Genomic DNA, 15768 nt, shown 5'->3' on the forward strand with positions numbered 1-15768 from the left:
CTTGTATGTGTGGGGGAAAAGTCAATCTAAAGAAGCTCATGATTTCTCTTGTGGAACACATGTGATGGCCATCTCTTTGACCATTAATCTTGATTAATTGCCCCAAATTTGATGATCTCCTTCCTGCGTTGGACTTATCAATAAGTGTTCTTTTGTCTTAATGTTGCAAACTGTTCTGGAAGAGGCTTGTTGGTTAGGCTTGCTCCAGAGGTCGGAGATAGGAATCTGATTCACGACGTTGTCCTGTTTTCTTGGGGCCGCTCAGGAATTTAGTCTTCTCATGTTTCGATGTTCTGATCGAATCTTAGTTTTGTCTGACTCGTTCTGATCCTACAGGGCTCAAAAATTTACTTTGGCCATGAAATAACAGTCTAAGGACTGAGGCAGTTATAATAAACAGATCATGGATTTAATTTATGAATTTATGTTTTATTTTACTTATTTTAGTGCCAGTACACCGACACAAATGAATGATGTTGACAATGACTATTATTTATATAAAATATAATAAAACAAAGAATCAGTTGTAGAAGCAGATGTGAAACCAGCAGCTGTAATGGAACATAACACTTTGGAAGGTGTTAATTATTTTTATGACCACTAGATGGCCACAGCATGATCAGTTTTAAAAAGCTTCGAATAATGAACCATTTTTCGATACAATTGTGTTGAAAGCTTCGCTGGTTCAGAACGCTTCACTTCGCCATCACTACAGCTGACACATATGCATTATAAGAAAACTGAACGTAATATAAAATGCATAAGAAAGCACAATATCATAATTTATATCATGAAGCAAAACGATACACAAGAATAAAACTATTTGAGATTGTTCTTTGGGGAGGAACTCCATCTTTGAGTTGATCTGAATCTGCTGATTTTGAAGATGTGAAAACTTTAGATAATATTTCTTTGTCATGTCACTTGTAATGTCTGGTTAGGACAGATTTATCCAGATGATATTTTATTACTTGATGCATTATTGTGTCACATTTGGTGAGGACGCTCATCAAACCTGAAAGTGCCGGATCTGAAGATGATCTACTTACTGTGATAGTTTTTTGTATGTGTGTGTAGAGCAGATGAACGATTGAAACTCTTCCCACATGCAGTGCAGTGATACGGTTTCTCTCAGTGTGAATCCTCTCATGTCTTTTCAGGATTCCTGACTGACTGAATCTCTTGTCACAGTGTGAACACTTGTACGGTTTCTCTCCAGTGTGGATCCTCTGGTGCAGTTTTAAACAGCTCGCTGAAGTAAAAGTCTTCTCACACTCAAAGCACATGTACTCGCTCACACCAGTATGTATTGTCTTATGTTCTTTTAAGCTTTTTAAATATGAAAAACTCTTTCCACACAAATAACACAGATGTGACTTCTCCTTTGAATGAACTTCCAGGTGTGTCTTCAGGTATGAAGCCCACAAAAACATTTTGCCGCATTGATCACATGTGTACAGCTTCTCTCTAGTGTGGATGTTCATGTGTTTCTTAAGGTCTGCAGATTGTGTGAAGCTCTTCAAGCATTGAACACATGTGAACGGTTTCTCTCCAGTATGAACTCTCATGTGACGCTCAAGGTTATATTTGTTTGTCAAACTCTGTCCACACTGAGTGCAGGTGAAAGATTTCTTGGCGCTTTTCTTTAAATCTTTCTGTCTGGTTTGAGAGCAACTCAAAGGTTTATCTTCAGTCGTCACATGATTTTTCTCCTCAACTTCTCTCAGTTCTTCTTTCTCCTTGTTTTCTTCAATCAACTCTGAAATAAAAGTAAAAATGGTTCATTTTCAGTAACTCTCAGTAACCCTGTTGAACCCTGATGTAACAGTGAAAAGTGGTCATTTTGATGCAGTTTTTTAAACAAATTTTATGTCTCTGAAACTTTCCATGAATCAGGTACACTGATCTTCAGAGGAGCTTCACTGAACATGAATGTCTGTGTGGAAAAACCAGGGGCATCATTTATAAAGCGTGCGTACGCTCAGATTTGTAAAAAATGTCTAAAATGCTAAGCATCACGTCAGGGTCTGAGCAGACATACGCACTTTTTTTTGTCTGAGTACTGCAGGTTTTTGAAAATGTAAGCTGTTCTTCTAAATTAAAGAATTTGGATAATGATTGGCGATCTTTTACATGTTAATGACATTAATTAGGAGTCGTTTACAAGCACAGCGCTGAAACCATTCAGTTGCACAAAAGTTTAAGTTCATTTGCAATTCACAGATTTCACATCTGAAAGAGACGCGTACGTGTGTTTTCTGTGCGTACGTTCATTTTATGAATCACCCGTACGCATATTTGAGAGATGATCATGAGATAAATTTTAAGATGGTTTCTGCGCAACATTTTATAAATGAGGCCCAGATCTGCCAAAAACAACAATTAAATTTTAATTTTAAAATTAATTAATACATTTAAGCAGTTATGTAAGTGAAGCAGATGTTCTCTAAATTCTATATATGAAGATACCAGATTCTTACAAATATAAAGTGTTGTCTATTTGTCTATTTGCAGCAGGTATGCGTTAAAATTTCAAATTGGAGCCTGTACTACACCGATTCTTGCATCCAACATTTTAACTAGCCTAGTAATTTAAAGATTTCTAAATATATTTATCATATTTGTGAGGTAAGTTTGCTTAGTTTCGGTTCATCATTGTGAAGCGCTCCTGCTCAAGGCCGAGACGGCAGAAAGCGCATCCTGTAGGCTATGTTTTCTTTATTTTACAAAAACAATATTTTGTTGATATTGTAAGTGCACACAAATAAAAGTAGACCCTTTACAGTTCCGAATGATGTATTACTTGTACGTTTATGAGCAAAAATGGCAGCATATTTTAAGTTGTTTCCACTATCAAGAAAAAAAATCATCGCGCTCCATGTCCTGCAAAGCGCGCTTTAGCTTCTATTCTCCACACAAACGCTTGGATATGCACCTAAAAGCGCACATTTAGTTAAAACGTTTAAACTAACATTGGGATATGCTTGAAGTGTTTTATATCTATAGATTTTATTTTAGGCAAGTCATGATGATTTGAGAATGCTAAATTGATCAAACAGGCTATGGTTGACTCACTGTAGTGTCTACTGCTGGCTGCTTGGTCATTACTTTAAAAAACGAAAACTTGAATTTAACAAACAAAAAATGTTCCAAACATATTTCTAAATTAAAGAACCCAAAAGAAATAGAACCACTTTTCCATTAAAAACTGAACTATTTTTAATGGCTGCAACAGCAGCTGTGTAATGGGAAAGAGAGAGAGAGACAGAGAGACAGAGAGGCTCCAGTCGGACTCGGGCCAGTAATTCTGATAGTTTGTCGGACAAGGGCCGGGCTAGGGCTTGTATTTGAGGCCCATGCAGAGCTCTACTGCGCTTGTTTGGTATCAAACCAAATTTTTTGTAATGTCATTTTGTACTCGCAAAGGCAGCTTTATACACAATATATTTATAATATATTTTTGTGACGATGCAACAATGACCCGATTAGGCAAGTGACAATTCTGTCAACTGCACCGAGACGCGAGCGAAAGTCTTTTATCGCAGCGTGCTGCTCGAGATGCGCAGATGAGAAGCCGCATTAAGAGAAAGACGCGGTACAACTGAATCACTCACACGGTTATCAAGTGATTGATTTGATCTGTGTGGATTAATTTACGCATCTACCCTACAAGCTATATTGAAGGAATGTTTGCAGAAATTTCCCTCATTTGAAATGCGGAAGCTGCAGGAATGAGTAATGTGATATCTGCGCGATCCCACGCTGAAATTCAGCACCTGATTAAACATAATTCTGTTATACAAAGATTTATGAAACAGATTTCCATGACTTTTCCAAAACTTTTCCAGGCCTGGAAATTGCTGTTTTAAAATTCCATGACATTTCCAGGTTTTTCATGACCGTACGAACCCTGTAAATATATAGTTTTATTTTCTAACAACTACATTCATAGCAATTAAAGTAATTAAATTATTAACCTGTTATAGTTTTATATGTGCAGTAACTGACAGTGATCATAAAAACTCCTTTAAACAGAAAGTGTACCACAAAGCAAAAATGTAATATTTCCAGTGTATATATTATAAATCTTTTCATATTTTTGTAGAGATTTAAAATATCCCACGTGGCATACAGACTAATTAGGCTATATGAAGTACTTAGGAGTAACGTTATCTATTCTTAATTTTAACCGTGTACAGTAACTACAACAAATTTGATCTGCGAAAGATAAACCTCAAAAGAGAAATATTATAAAAAAATAGCAGCAGCAAAACTTGAATTTGGTTCGCATTCATTCCTCTCACAGATCACAAGACATTCAGTAACAGCAACATCATTTACACGAATACAAAAACACTAAATTGTGTTTAGAAATAGATTATATGGGCTGCTTATTTAAGTAATAGCATAATTATTAACCTTGGACCTTATTCTTGAAACACAAAATGACCAATAAAAAGGTGTCAATCACCAAACTTTTTGGTAATTGGTTTTTGAACTACTGTAATACGTTCAAATATAACCTGTCTGACTTTGTCTGGGAGCAGGTGCTACAAAATTTTGGTGCTTGACACCTTTTTATTGGTTATTTTGTGTTTCAAGAATAAGGTCCAAGGTTAAGAATTATGCTGTCACTTAAATATAAAATGTTTTTCTCTATTTAACAACATTACAATAGTGAAAGACGACTTCCCTTACTGATCACATCTCTTGCACAGAGGGATGTTGGGCTCATGAAAAATAATCACGTTGTTTGTATTCACCAAAACTAATTTACTGAAGTCAAAACACGGACAGAATTGGCGTTAGTGCGAGGTCTTGCTGTGAGGCGGGAGCGACGAGCCGCAGAGGATTCCGCAGCCTTTGTTCACGATTTCTGATTTACTTAACGTATACTGCGTGAGGGGGGCTGTGATTGGATGATGACAGGTGTCGGTGATCATTCTGAAGTGATCAGCACTGCTGCTGTTGTATCAGTCAGTGGTTAGATCAGCGTGGCAGTCAAAAAAACAGGACAAATTAATTAGCCCCAAAATACGGGACGTTCCGGCTAATACGGGACGATTGGCAATCCTAGGTGTATTCATAGGCGATAACTATAAACTGCGAGTGTGGCTCGTGCAGGGAATGCGCGCTCACCGAGACGGAATGCTCGTTCAGGTACAGGTAGCCTGCTTTCACCGAAAGTCGGACTCCGTCCTGATTCGCTCGTGGTCCTCTATGTAGCAGGCCCCGCCTCCCCCGCTCTCATGTTTCTCTTCTCCCAGTCACCTCGGAGACAGGAACGGCGAGCTCTCGAGGCTGAGCGATCTGCACGCCAGCATATCCCGCGTGCTCACTTTGATCTGCCAGTGCGTGTGTTAACACGTGAGGATTAGCGCCCCTCATTACATCGAGTGGCTCAATCCTTCTGCGCGGATCGTAGAATGCTGCGCTGGGCGGCCCTGCCTCTCATGATTCTCTTCTCCCAGTCACCTCGAAGAAAGAGACGGTAAAATCGCTTCACTCTGTAAAATTGTTTCACTCTGCACACAGTGCTGTGATCTGCCAGTGTGTTTACACTAAGGGTTAGCACCTCTTCAATGAAGGTGGCCCTGCCTCCCTTGCTCATGTGTTTCTCCCCTCCCAGTTATCTCAGAGAAGAGACACCAAGCTCGAAGGTTTGAGCGATCAAGCTAGAGTGAATTTATGCTGGCGCAGCCCCGCATTTCACTCTCCACTCAGCTCTTTGATCTGCCTGCTTCGCTCACGGCTCACCTTCTTCAATGAAGGCTGCTCCTTCCCCTTGTCTGCTACGAGCAGATCTGAGAGGATGCACGCAGCACTTTTGATCTGCCAGTGTTTTTACACATAATGATAATCAATACCCCTCTTCTAATGAGCGGTTTGATCTTTTTAGGCAGATCGAAAGAAAAGGCTGTCACTATGATTATAACTGACAGCTTCAGACTCTTGACGCTTCCCGTGCCCACAGGGGCTGAATGCTCTTGTTACAAAAACATAGAGTCTAGCGCCCCCAAACGGCCTCTGTCACGCCTCCAAGCACCCCCGTTCAGCTCTGGGTGCCGACGGCAATCTGTTTGTGGTAAATACTGTTGTGAACACTGGGCCTGTTCAAATAGCGCCCACACAACTGATCGCTGTTATGGCAAGGAAAATAAAACAAACATTTCCTAAAAGAGAGCACATTCCTCTCCCTCTTATCACGAGCTTCAGGTCCCCGCTAGGCGGCCTGCCGCTCGAAACGATTCAACCCCTCACCACACAGGCCTAGGCTGAGGCCTGGCAGGCCATCCCCAGAGTGTCAGACTGGGTTATGGGGATAATAAAACGAGGTTACTCACTGCAATTCGCTCAAAGACCCCTGCGCTTCAGTGGCGTGGTTCCCACCTCTGTTCAGAACAAAGACACACACGTCCTGCGCTCCGAGGTGATGACTTATCTGGCAAAGGGTGCTTCTCAGCCCTGACTCGTTCTGGAGGGACCGTTTCTACAGCTTTTACTTCCTCGTCCCCAAAAAGGATGATGGCCCCCGGCCCATCCTCGATCTCAGACACCTGAATCGTGCCCTCATAAAGAGGTCGTTCAGGATGATCACGCTGAAGCAGATCCTCTCGCAAATTCGCACAGGGGACTGGTTCTTCTCTGGACCTGAAAGACCATAGTTTCACATCCAGATAGCCCCCCCATCACAGACGATTCTTGAGATTTGCCTTCAAGGGAGTGGCTTGTCAGTACACGGTCCTTCCTTGGACTGTCTCTGGCCCCCCCGCACTTTTTCAAAGTGCTCTATCCCCTCTAAAACAGATGGGAATCCGCATTCTCAAATACCTCGACAACTGGCTCGTTCTGGCCCAGTCGGAGGTGGAGCTATCGTTCCGTATCTCAGGGAAACGAGGTTACGACAATAACAGAGTACATTTTCCTGAATTGTTCTCCATCAGAGTCATGAGAAACTCTACCTCACTGATCTGCTCAGAGATTTTCAGTTCAACGCTCTGCTCTTCTCTAAGATCAGGAATCAAATGGATGACATGAGTAATGATTATCTACCCAGAATCTGCACTGGAGATGAGTGGAGAGTATTTATCAATGTCTCCACCTTTATTTCCCCAAATCATGACCAAAATAACAGAATGCAAAGCTTTGATAGAGACTGTGTCTGTTCCCCGAACTAGCAAATCACTGATTCTTGAGAAGTGGGACAAAACAGTGTGCAATATTGGAAAAATAAAACCTTGTACTTAGACAAATGAAACTACATTTGTGTGTCATAATTCATTAATTGATTTATAAATCTTACATATATTAAAGTGCAACTGAACTATGCTTTGATTCAACATCCCAACTTTCCTCTTTTATCAAAATGTGCTTTTTACCTTGGACTGGGTAATGTAAATTTAACTTTATCTTTAACAGAGATCAAAGTGTTTTAAACATATCAAAACACATCCTCATGTTAGCAGACAGATTACACTTTCACATGTGACCAACAATACTTTAAAAAAAAAAAAATATCATAATCATTTATTATCAAAATATTCATCTGACGGAGGTGCCAGACCTGACAGTTCACATATTATGGTGGTGACGAAAACCTGAATTTGAAGCATCACTGAATCAATCAATTACTGTATGAAAACAAATACAACAAACAGTGAATATGTTATTGTTTATACAGCTTTTATTCAAAATTCACATTTAAGTATTTGGATATAGCATTGGAAAACAAATGATCTATTTTCTCTCATCTCAGAACAGTATGTCTGCTGTGCATCTGCTATGGTAACACAGTAACTTTTAAAAACAGCTATATGAACAAATAAAACAATTAGTTGTTTAATTAACAACGCCTCTGATTGGATATGGCATTCATGAGCTCAAGAGAAACGTGTGATTGGTTATAATGCACAACACTGCAGACCACAGAATCCTCTCACAACACTTAAAAAGAAATTGGACGTAACGTAATATAATAAATCTTGATCTTGATCTGCAGCGAGGCATGTCAACGGCGGATTTTACTTCTTTTGAATGTTTAACGGCGGTTGGCATTCAGTGTAATTGGTGCATTACCACCACCACCTGCTCCAGAGTGTGGATCAGATAATAGGTTTACAGACTAATTCACCCAATTGCTGGATCTGAAGATGATCTACTTAAGGCTCATCCACACAAAGCCAACTCTTTCCCTGTCCAAGGGTTTTTTTTATTTTCCTCATTCTTCCGTAAACATATCTGCGTACACACGAAACCACTGGAACTGACTCGAAACAATGCCAGACCAGTATGTGGCACTGTAATTCTGAGATACACTAAAAATAGAGAAGACTTGGAGCATGCGCATAAACCTTGCACGCTCTATACAAACCCAACACAACAACAAGAAAAGCTAGTAAAGTTAGTGAAGCTAATAGGCTTCTGCAGCACGAACACAAGCATGTACTCTGCCTTTGTTATTGTTGATGCTGTTATGTGATGTAGCAGTGTCTGACTGGGGTAGAGACGTGGGGTGATGACATCGTTTACAAAATATATGGATTGGTTGTACAAAGGTGTCGTTTTCAGATTTATCCACTCTGGGACCCGGTTTAAAAAAAAAAAATAGCAGTTTCAGGCTCCCAAAACGCTGGCTCCGTCTGGACGAAATGCTGATATGATATGAAAAGTTTTACGTATACTGCTAAATGCTTCTCTTGTGTATGAGGCCTTACTATGATTGTTTTTTGTATGACTGTGTCGAGCAGATGATTGAATGAAACGCTTCCCACGTGCAGTGCAGTGATACGGTTATTCTCCAGTGTGGATCCTCTCGTGTCTTTTCAGATTTGATGACACACTGAATCTCTTGTCGCAGTGTGAACACTTATAAGGTTTCTCTCCAGTGTGGATCCTCTCATGTGTTTTCAGATGTGATGAATGATTGAATCTCTTGACACAGTGAGAACATTTATAAGGTTTCTCTCCAGTGTGGATCCTCTCGTGTGTTTTCAGGTCTCCTGACTGAATAAATCTCATGTCACAGTGAGAACACTTATAAAGTTTCTCTCCAGTGTGGATCCTCTCGTGTGTTTTCAGATTTGGATACTGATTGAATCTCTCGTCACAGTGAGAACACTTATAAGGTTTCTCTCCAGTGTGGATCCTCTCATGTGTTTTCAGATGTGATGAATAATTGAATCTCTTGTCACAGTGAGAACACTTATAAGGTTTTCTCCAGTGTGGATCCTCTGATGTGTTTTCAGGTCTCCTGACTGAAAAAATCTCTTGTCACAGTGTGAACACGTATAAGGTTTTTCTCCAGAGTGAATCATCTCATGCCGTTTTAAACACTTTGCTGAAGTAAAAGTCCTCCCACACTTAAAGCACATGCACTCTCTCACAGCAATATGCATTTTCTGATGTTCTTTCAACTTTTGTAGACAAAAAAAACTGTTACCACACAAATTACATGAATACGGAGTCTCCTTTGTATGAACTGTCAGGTGTTCTGTCAGGTCTGAAGCCCACAAAAATGTTTCATCACATTGATCACATGTGTACAGTTTCTCTCCAGTATGAACTCTCATGTGACGCTCCAGACTTGTTTTGCGTGTCAGACTCTTTCCACACTGAGTGCAGATGAAAGATTTCTTGGCTCCTCTGTTCATTAAATCTTTCTGTTTGGTTTGAGAGCAACTCAAATGTTTTTTTCCAGTTTTGACATTGTTTTTCTCCTCAACTTCACTTGATTCTTCATTCTCCACTTTTTCTTCAATCAACTCTGAAATTGAAAATTAAAAATGGTTCATTTTCAGTAACTTGTAAAAAGCTGAGAAATGTGAACATAAAAGTTATCCCTGATGTAACGGTGCAGGGCTCCAGACTACATTTGAGAGCAGTGCCACTAAGTTCTACAGATGGTGACACCAGAAGTAGATTTGGTAGCGCTGGGTAGAGGCCTGCACGGGGCCTCAAATATAGGTCCTAGCCTTATCAGAATTCTTGGCCCCACTCCAACATGACCTCGCCTTTTTTTCCCCCTTCTCCCAAAACAGCTTAAATATTGCTGTTTCAGATAATGAATTAGTTCCCTTTCGATACTTCACTTGTACTGCGTCTTGTAAAGACGCATATGGGGAAAACTCCTTTTTCTCCAATAACTGAACCCTTTTTTAATAATGCAGTGTTACTGCATGGCCATTGGTTCGTGCAGTGCTATAAAGGTGCTGCACTGGACTCACCAGTGTCCCCCACTGGCCTGTTCGGACCCGCTGTGGAAGGGTTTGCAGAGCGCTTCACTGCGGCACAGATGTAGTCCCAGGCAATGCGACACTTCCTGCGAAAGCGCTCCTGCTCTGCAGCTGGCTTGAGTCGCCGCAGATCTGCGCCGACTCCCCAGCTCGCTAAGACTGCGCCACTGGCTGCCCAGCCAGAGCCCAAACCTGCGCCTCGAGACAAATCTCGTTCGGCTAGACGCCGCTCACCTCCTAAGCGCAAAGAACCCCGGCCCAAGATAGTGCTGGACTCGGTGCCCAAAGCGTCGTCCTGATCGACGGGACAGGAAGAGGAGGGGGCCAAGTCCCGCGTTTGCCGGATCAACCCCCAAACTGCCTCGGTTGAAACTCCAAGCACCCCGTTTAATACCGGGTGCCAAGGGCGATGTGTTTTTTGCAGTCACTGGGCCCGTACAAGCGCCCAAATAGCCTACTGCTGTGATAGCGGAAAAAAATAAAATACAAACATTCTCAAAAAGAGAGCAGATTTCCTCTTCCACAGAATACGAGTGGCACATCCCCGCACGGCGACAAACCACTCAAAGCAATCCAACCCCTTGTCACGCGGGCTGAGGTCTGGCAGGCCATCCCCGCAGTGTCAAATTGGGTTATGGGGATAATAAAAGGAAGTTACTCACTGTAATTCGCTCAAAGACCCCCGTGCTTCAGCAGCGTAGTCCCCAAAGACACACACGTCTTTTACAAAGTGCATGGACGCAGCTCTTTCCCCTCTGAGACAGATGTGAATCCTCATTCTCAACTACCTCGACGACTGGCTCCTTCTGGCCCAGTCAGAGGTGGAGCTATTGTCGCACAGTTCCCTCCTCCACAGCAAGCTCTGGCCATACAGCGCCTCATGGCCTCCTCCGCAACAGGAGCCTCTCGCTCAAATCGTTTCAGAAGATTCTGGGCCTCATGGCCTCTGCGTCTCCACTACTACAGCTGGGCCTGCTTCGTATGCGGCCCCTTCAGCGCTGGCTGAAACCGAGGGTTCCATCAGACGCCTGCTAATCAAGGTAAACTGGGCCTGTGTGGCAGCCCTGGGCCCTTGGAAACGTCATCAGTGGATGGAACAGGGCGTACCCTTGGGAATGGTCTGCAGAAGGAAGGTGTTCTCGACAGGTGCATCCAACACGGGTTGCAGATCTCTGTGCAAGGGCCGAACGGCTTTCGGCCCATGGTCAAAGGAGGAAGGAAGTCTCAACATCAACTGTTGACCTCCGATCCCCGTCGCTAAAGACTGCTGTACTACTGGCGTTAGCATCAGTTAAGCGAATGGGTGATTTGCAGGCGCTCTCTGTAAGCCCCACCTGCCTTCAATTTGGGCCTAACGACTCCAAGGTCGTCCTAAAGCCAAGGCATGGTTATGTACGAAAGGTGCTCTCCAAGGTGTTCAGAGCACAGGTCATTTTGCTCTCTGCCCTTCCTCCCTCAGACGAGGACCAGGAGCTGAATTTACTCTGCCCCATTAGGGCGCTGAAAATCTACCTGGAGCATTCCGCCCTCTTTAGGCTGTCGGAACAGCTCTTCGTTTGCTTCAGTAACGGCACCAAAGGGTGTCTGGTCACGAAGCAGAGACTTTCAAGGTGCATAGTTGATGCTATTACGCTTGCATTGCCCCATTTGAGTACGAGCACACTCCACAAGAGGCGATGCCTCGTCGTGGGCGTGGTCTAGTGGAGTGTCCATCGCAGAAATATGTGCGGCGGCCGGCTGGGCCTCGCCATCCACATTTGCTAGGTTTTATAACCTGAAAGTCCCTGCCTTATGGCGCTTTTCCACTGCGTGGTACGACTCGGCTCGGCACGGCTCAGTTCGGCTCGGTTTGCGTTTGCTGTTTTCCTTAATGCATAACTTCACAGGTATATTCTCCATCTGTAAATGTTAGAAAGCCATGGAAATATTTCCATTTTGCTGTCAGAAGTGCATGAGCTTTTGCTTTGCGATTCTCCTCTGAACTTCACAGACTTCGTTTAGAACAAGCACAGTCACGCACATGCACGCCAAACAGACAGAGCTCAATCAAACAGGAGTGCAATAACTCCAACTAAAATATACATTTTGCTCAAATATTTGTAGTTAGGCAATAAATGTGACATATGCAGAATTTTAAACTTACAAGTAAGTGTATTTGTAAGATAGCACTTATTGTAAAGCGTAATGGGGTAATCAAAATAGCCTTTTTACTCAAGTAGTCTGTGCTTTTTTATTATTTTCATTTTTAGTTTAGTAAATTTAACTTCTGCTTTAAAAGCATTTTTGTTTTTAGATTGCACTTTGTTGATTGTTACAATGTTAGAATGTAATGTGATTTTAAACCTTTTTTGCACATAATATTTGCCTACATGCTTACATTCAATTTATTTGTTTAATCCAAATACAAAATACCGAGATATATACCATACCGCAAACCATCAAAAAAATACAGATATGAATTTTTGCTCATATCGCCCAGACCTAATGCGGAGAAGATGTTGTTGACCTCAAAACTGGAACCAAGCCATTCACACAGAATGCATATTATGTCATTTTCTATAGAGACATCTATCACAATTGCACTCACATCTCACACAAGAGAGTGGCATGTTTAGAAAGCCATGTAAAATTAATGTAAGTTCAACTTTTAAAAAACATGTCTCGAGACTTTATGGTGGTTTTTCTGCATCCCACTGCATCTAATGATTTTAAATTAAAAAAAGTAGGCTACTCTTTGTGAGTGGTTTTCGGCCCTTAGTATACTATACACTTACATGATGCTTGTTGTTTCTAATTGTTTAAGCAACTTAATTAATTATATAAGGTTTATAAACATTATTTTAAACATTATGCACTTTTTTCAAAGATAGTCTTGTTTTATTATTGCTTTGAAGAAACGTGCATTAGTATGGTAATATTTTGCTCGATGCGAGATTCCACAGGAGAAAAGCCAAAAGCTCCCTCCCCCCCAACAGAAATTATGCCTTTTAAATTCAAATATAATTCAAATTTTGATCATATTTTAGTACAAAATTCTAATTTAGTTTTTCAGCCAATTTGACAGCCCTACCGTGCAGTAACACTGCATTATAAAAAAAGGCTTTAGTTATCGGAGAAAAAGTAGTTTTCCTCGTATGTGCCTTTACAAGACGCAGTACTCGTTCCCGTATCTCAGAGAATGTGAATCTACGTCACGCCGCGTTGCAAGCTGGGGCGCCGCTGCCATTTTGAGAGGATCACCCTCTGCTACAAATGCTGAAATTAATACAGATACCTGCTTATCTATTGTTTTGTTTTTGCCTACAAGTTAAATATTCACATTCTTCATGGGATTGCTTGCAGGGAATAGAAGTTATTTTATCGCTTCACATGATAATTAGATTTTTTTTCTCTTAAATTTTGTAGAATTTTGTTTACTTTGATCTGATTAGCGTGAAAACAGTTTCGCCCGCTGGACGCTTCAGCCATCACATGGTAGATTATCCAAATAAAGTGTTTGTTCAACAAGCTGACAGAAGTCGATCCATTTATTTGTTGGAAACGTTTTAAAGATGAAGTATAATTGTCGTCATTGTAAAATATGAATTGTCCTAATTGAACTATGGCCTAATCCTGGTTTAGTCTAAGCCCTGTCTGTGAAACCGGGCCTGTATGTTTATATTTATTTCAACAACTGACATCTAGAATTAAATCCCTGGAAGACTGAACAGTTTTGTTAAAATGCTGGTTTAATGTCGTAAGACAGTGATGCTAAAAGACATGCAGATGAGGCCAGAATATTAACTTGTTTAATTACACATTAAGTGTTTTCCTCCCTTTAGAAAATCATAATGACGAAAACGCTTATGCATTAAGATAGCATCCTTGTTCCACAATCACGACAGAAAAACAAAATCCTGCCCTAAACTCAATAGCGGAGAGGCAGCGTGATTCTCCCAGTATGGCGGATAAATAAAGCAGTTACCCAGAACTCTACGCGGCGTGACGTCAGCTTCACTTTCTCTATAGCACCAGTTCACAACAGAAGTCATTTAAAGTTACCTTTGCTATAGAACAGTGCTCTGTTATTAAACTAAATAGCCTTATGTTATTTATCTTATTTACACGACAGCATGTCATTTCTCTCTCTACATGACATGGCAGAGATCCGCCCCGATATTCCTATATAGCTACATTATTACCTGAAGCTACTTGATGGCTCGTGTCAAAATTGTAATTCCACAATGTGCAAAATGCAAGATTTAAATCTTTGTAAGCCTAATGTAACATTACCACAAACAGTCATTAAAGATGAATGAAGAATAAACACCAACCTTCTTGTTCCTCCTGTTTTATTCTCAACGTTTCTGGTTCTGGTTCTGGTTCCTCCTGTTTTATTCTGCAGGTTTCTGGTTCCTCATGTTTTATTCTCCATGTCTCTTGTTCCTCGTGTTTTATTCTACAGGGTTCTGGTTCCTCGTGTTTTATTCTGCAGGGTTCTGGTTTAATCATGTCCTCCTCACTCTCCTCTTTAACAAACACCATCTTCACAGCAGCAGATCTCAGTTCAGATGATACTCCTCCAGATATTCCTGCTTGCTTCAACACTTAGTCATGACTCTGAGGATGAGAATATCACAGGTATTTACTGACCTGATTCAAAAACTGTATTTCTCCATTTATATAAACAACATTTTGTATTAACAGCATCACAACAAAACAACAGAGAGCGCGGTGAAACTGAACTTCTTCTTCTGAGGTTTAATGGTGTTTGACAAACAAATGCTTGTGTTTTAGCGCCACCCGCTGGACTGGAGTGAAGGGGCGCGAGGAGGGGATATTTTTAAACTGATCTGCACAAATAAATGAAAAGGACTTTAAATTATAGACTCGTATGGTGTTTTATCAGAATCAACAGTATTCGTGTGTGAGGATTAGAGGAGAAAAAGGAGCGAATTATTACTAAAAAATTTCAATGAAAATCACACAACAGTTGCAGCATGTAAATATGTAAATGAAGATCAATGACAAGATGTAACCTAATAATAATAATAACGATAATAATAATAATAACTAAATCCAAGCACCACATCTTGGCCAGATTATGCTTACTTGTTAAAACTGAAATATTGCTTGTGCTCTTTATTTTTTTAAAGTTTCATGATCATTGTCAGTTTCCGGTGTTCCTGTGGCTCAGCGGTAGAGCATTGTGTTAGCAGCACAAAAGGTTGTGGGTTCGGAACGTATAAAATGTAAATGGTACATGAAAAAAATGTTAATTACTTTAATTACTGTATTGCAATTAATGTAGTTATTTAAAAAATCAAACTGTTGTGATTCATATGGACATGTTAGGCTGTAGTAGTCAATTATTATATTTGACACACACACTTCCTGTCTGCCGTGCTGCTGAGTGCTTTTGTAACTTTGATTATCTGTTGATATCTATCTTAATCACTCTCTGTTGTTTAAGTATAATTTAATTCTCACCATATTTCTGATTTGGTCACCAGACTAATTTTCCTTTTTTCTCCCAAATAACATTGTCATTTACAAA

The 15768-nt window shown here is 40.8% G+C and overlaps 1 pseudogene; it reads right to left on the reverse strand.

Annotated features, from left to right (window-relative positions):
• Positions 1 to 408: 408 nt before the first annotated feature.
• Positions 409 to 15478, reverse strand: LOC131536032 (gastrula zinc finger protein XlCGF7.1-like; annotated as a pseudogene).
• Positions 15479 to 15768: the final 290 nt, after the last annotated feature.

The sequence above is a fragment of the Onychostoma macrolepis genome, chromosome 03, assembly GCF_012432095.1.
Source record: "Onychostoma macrolepis isolate SWU-2019 chromosome 03, ASM1243209v1, whole genome shotgun sequence".
Lineage (NCBI taxonomy): Eukaryota > Metazoa > Chordata > Actinopteri > Cypriniformes > Cyprinidae > Onychostoma > Onychostoma macrolepis.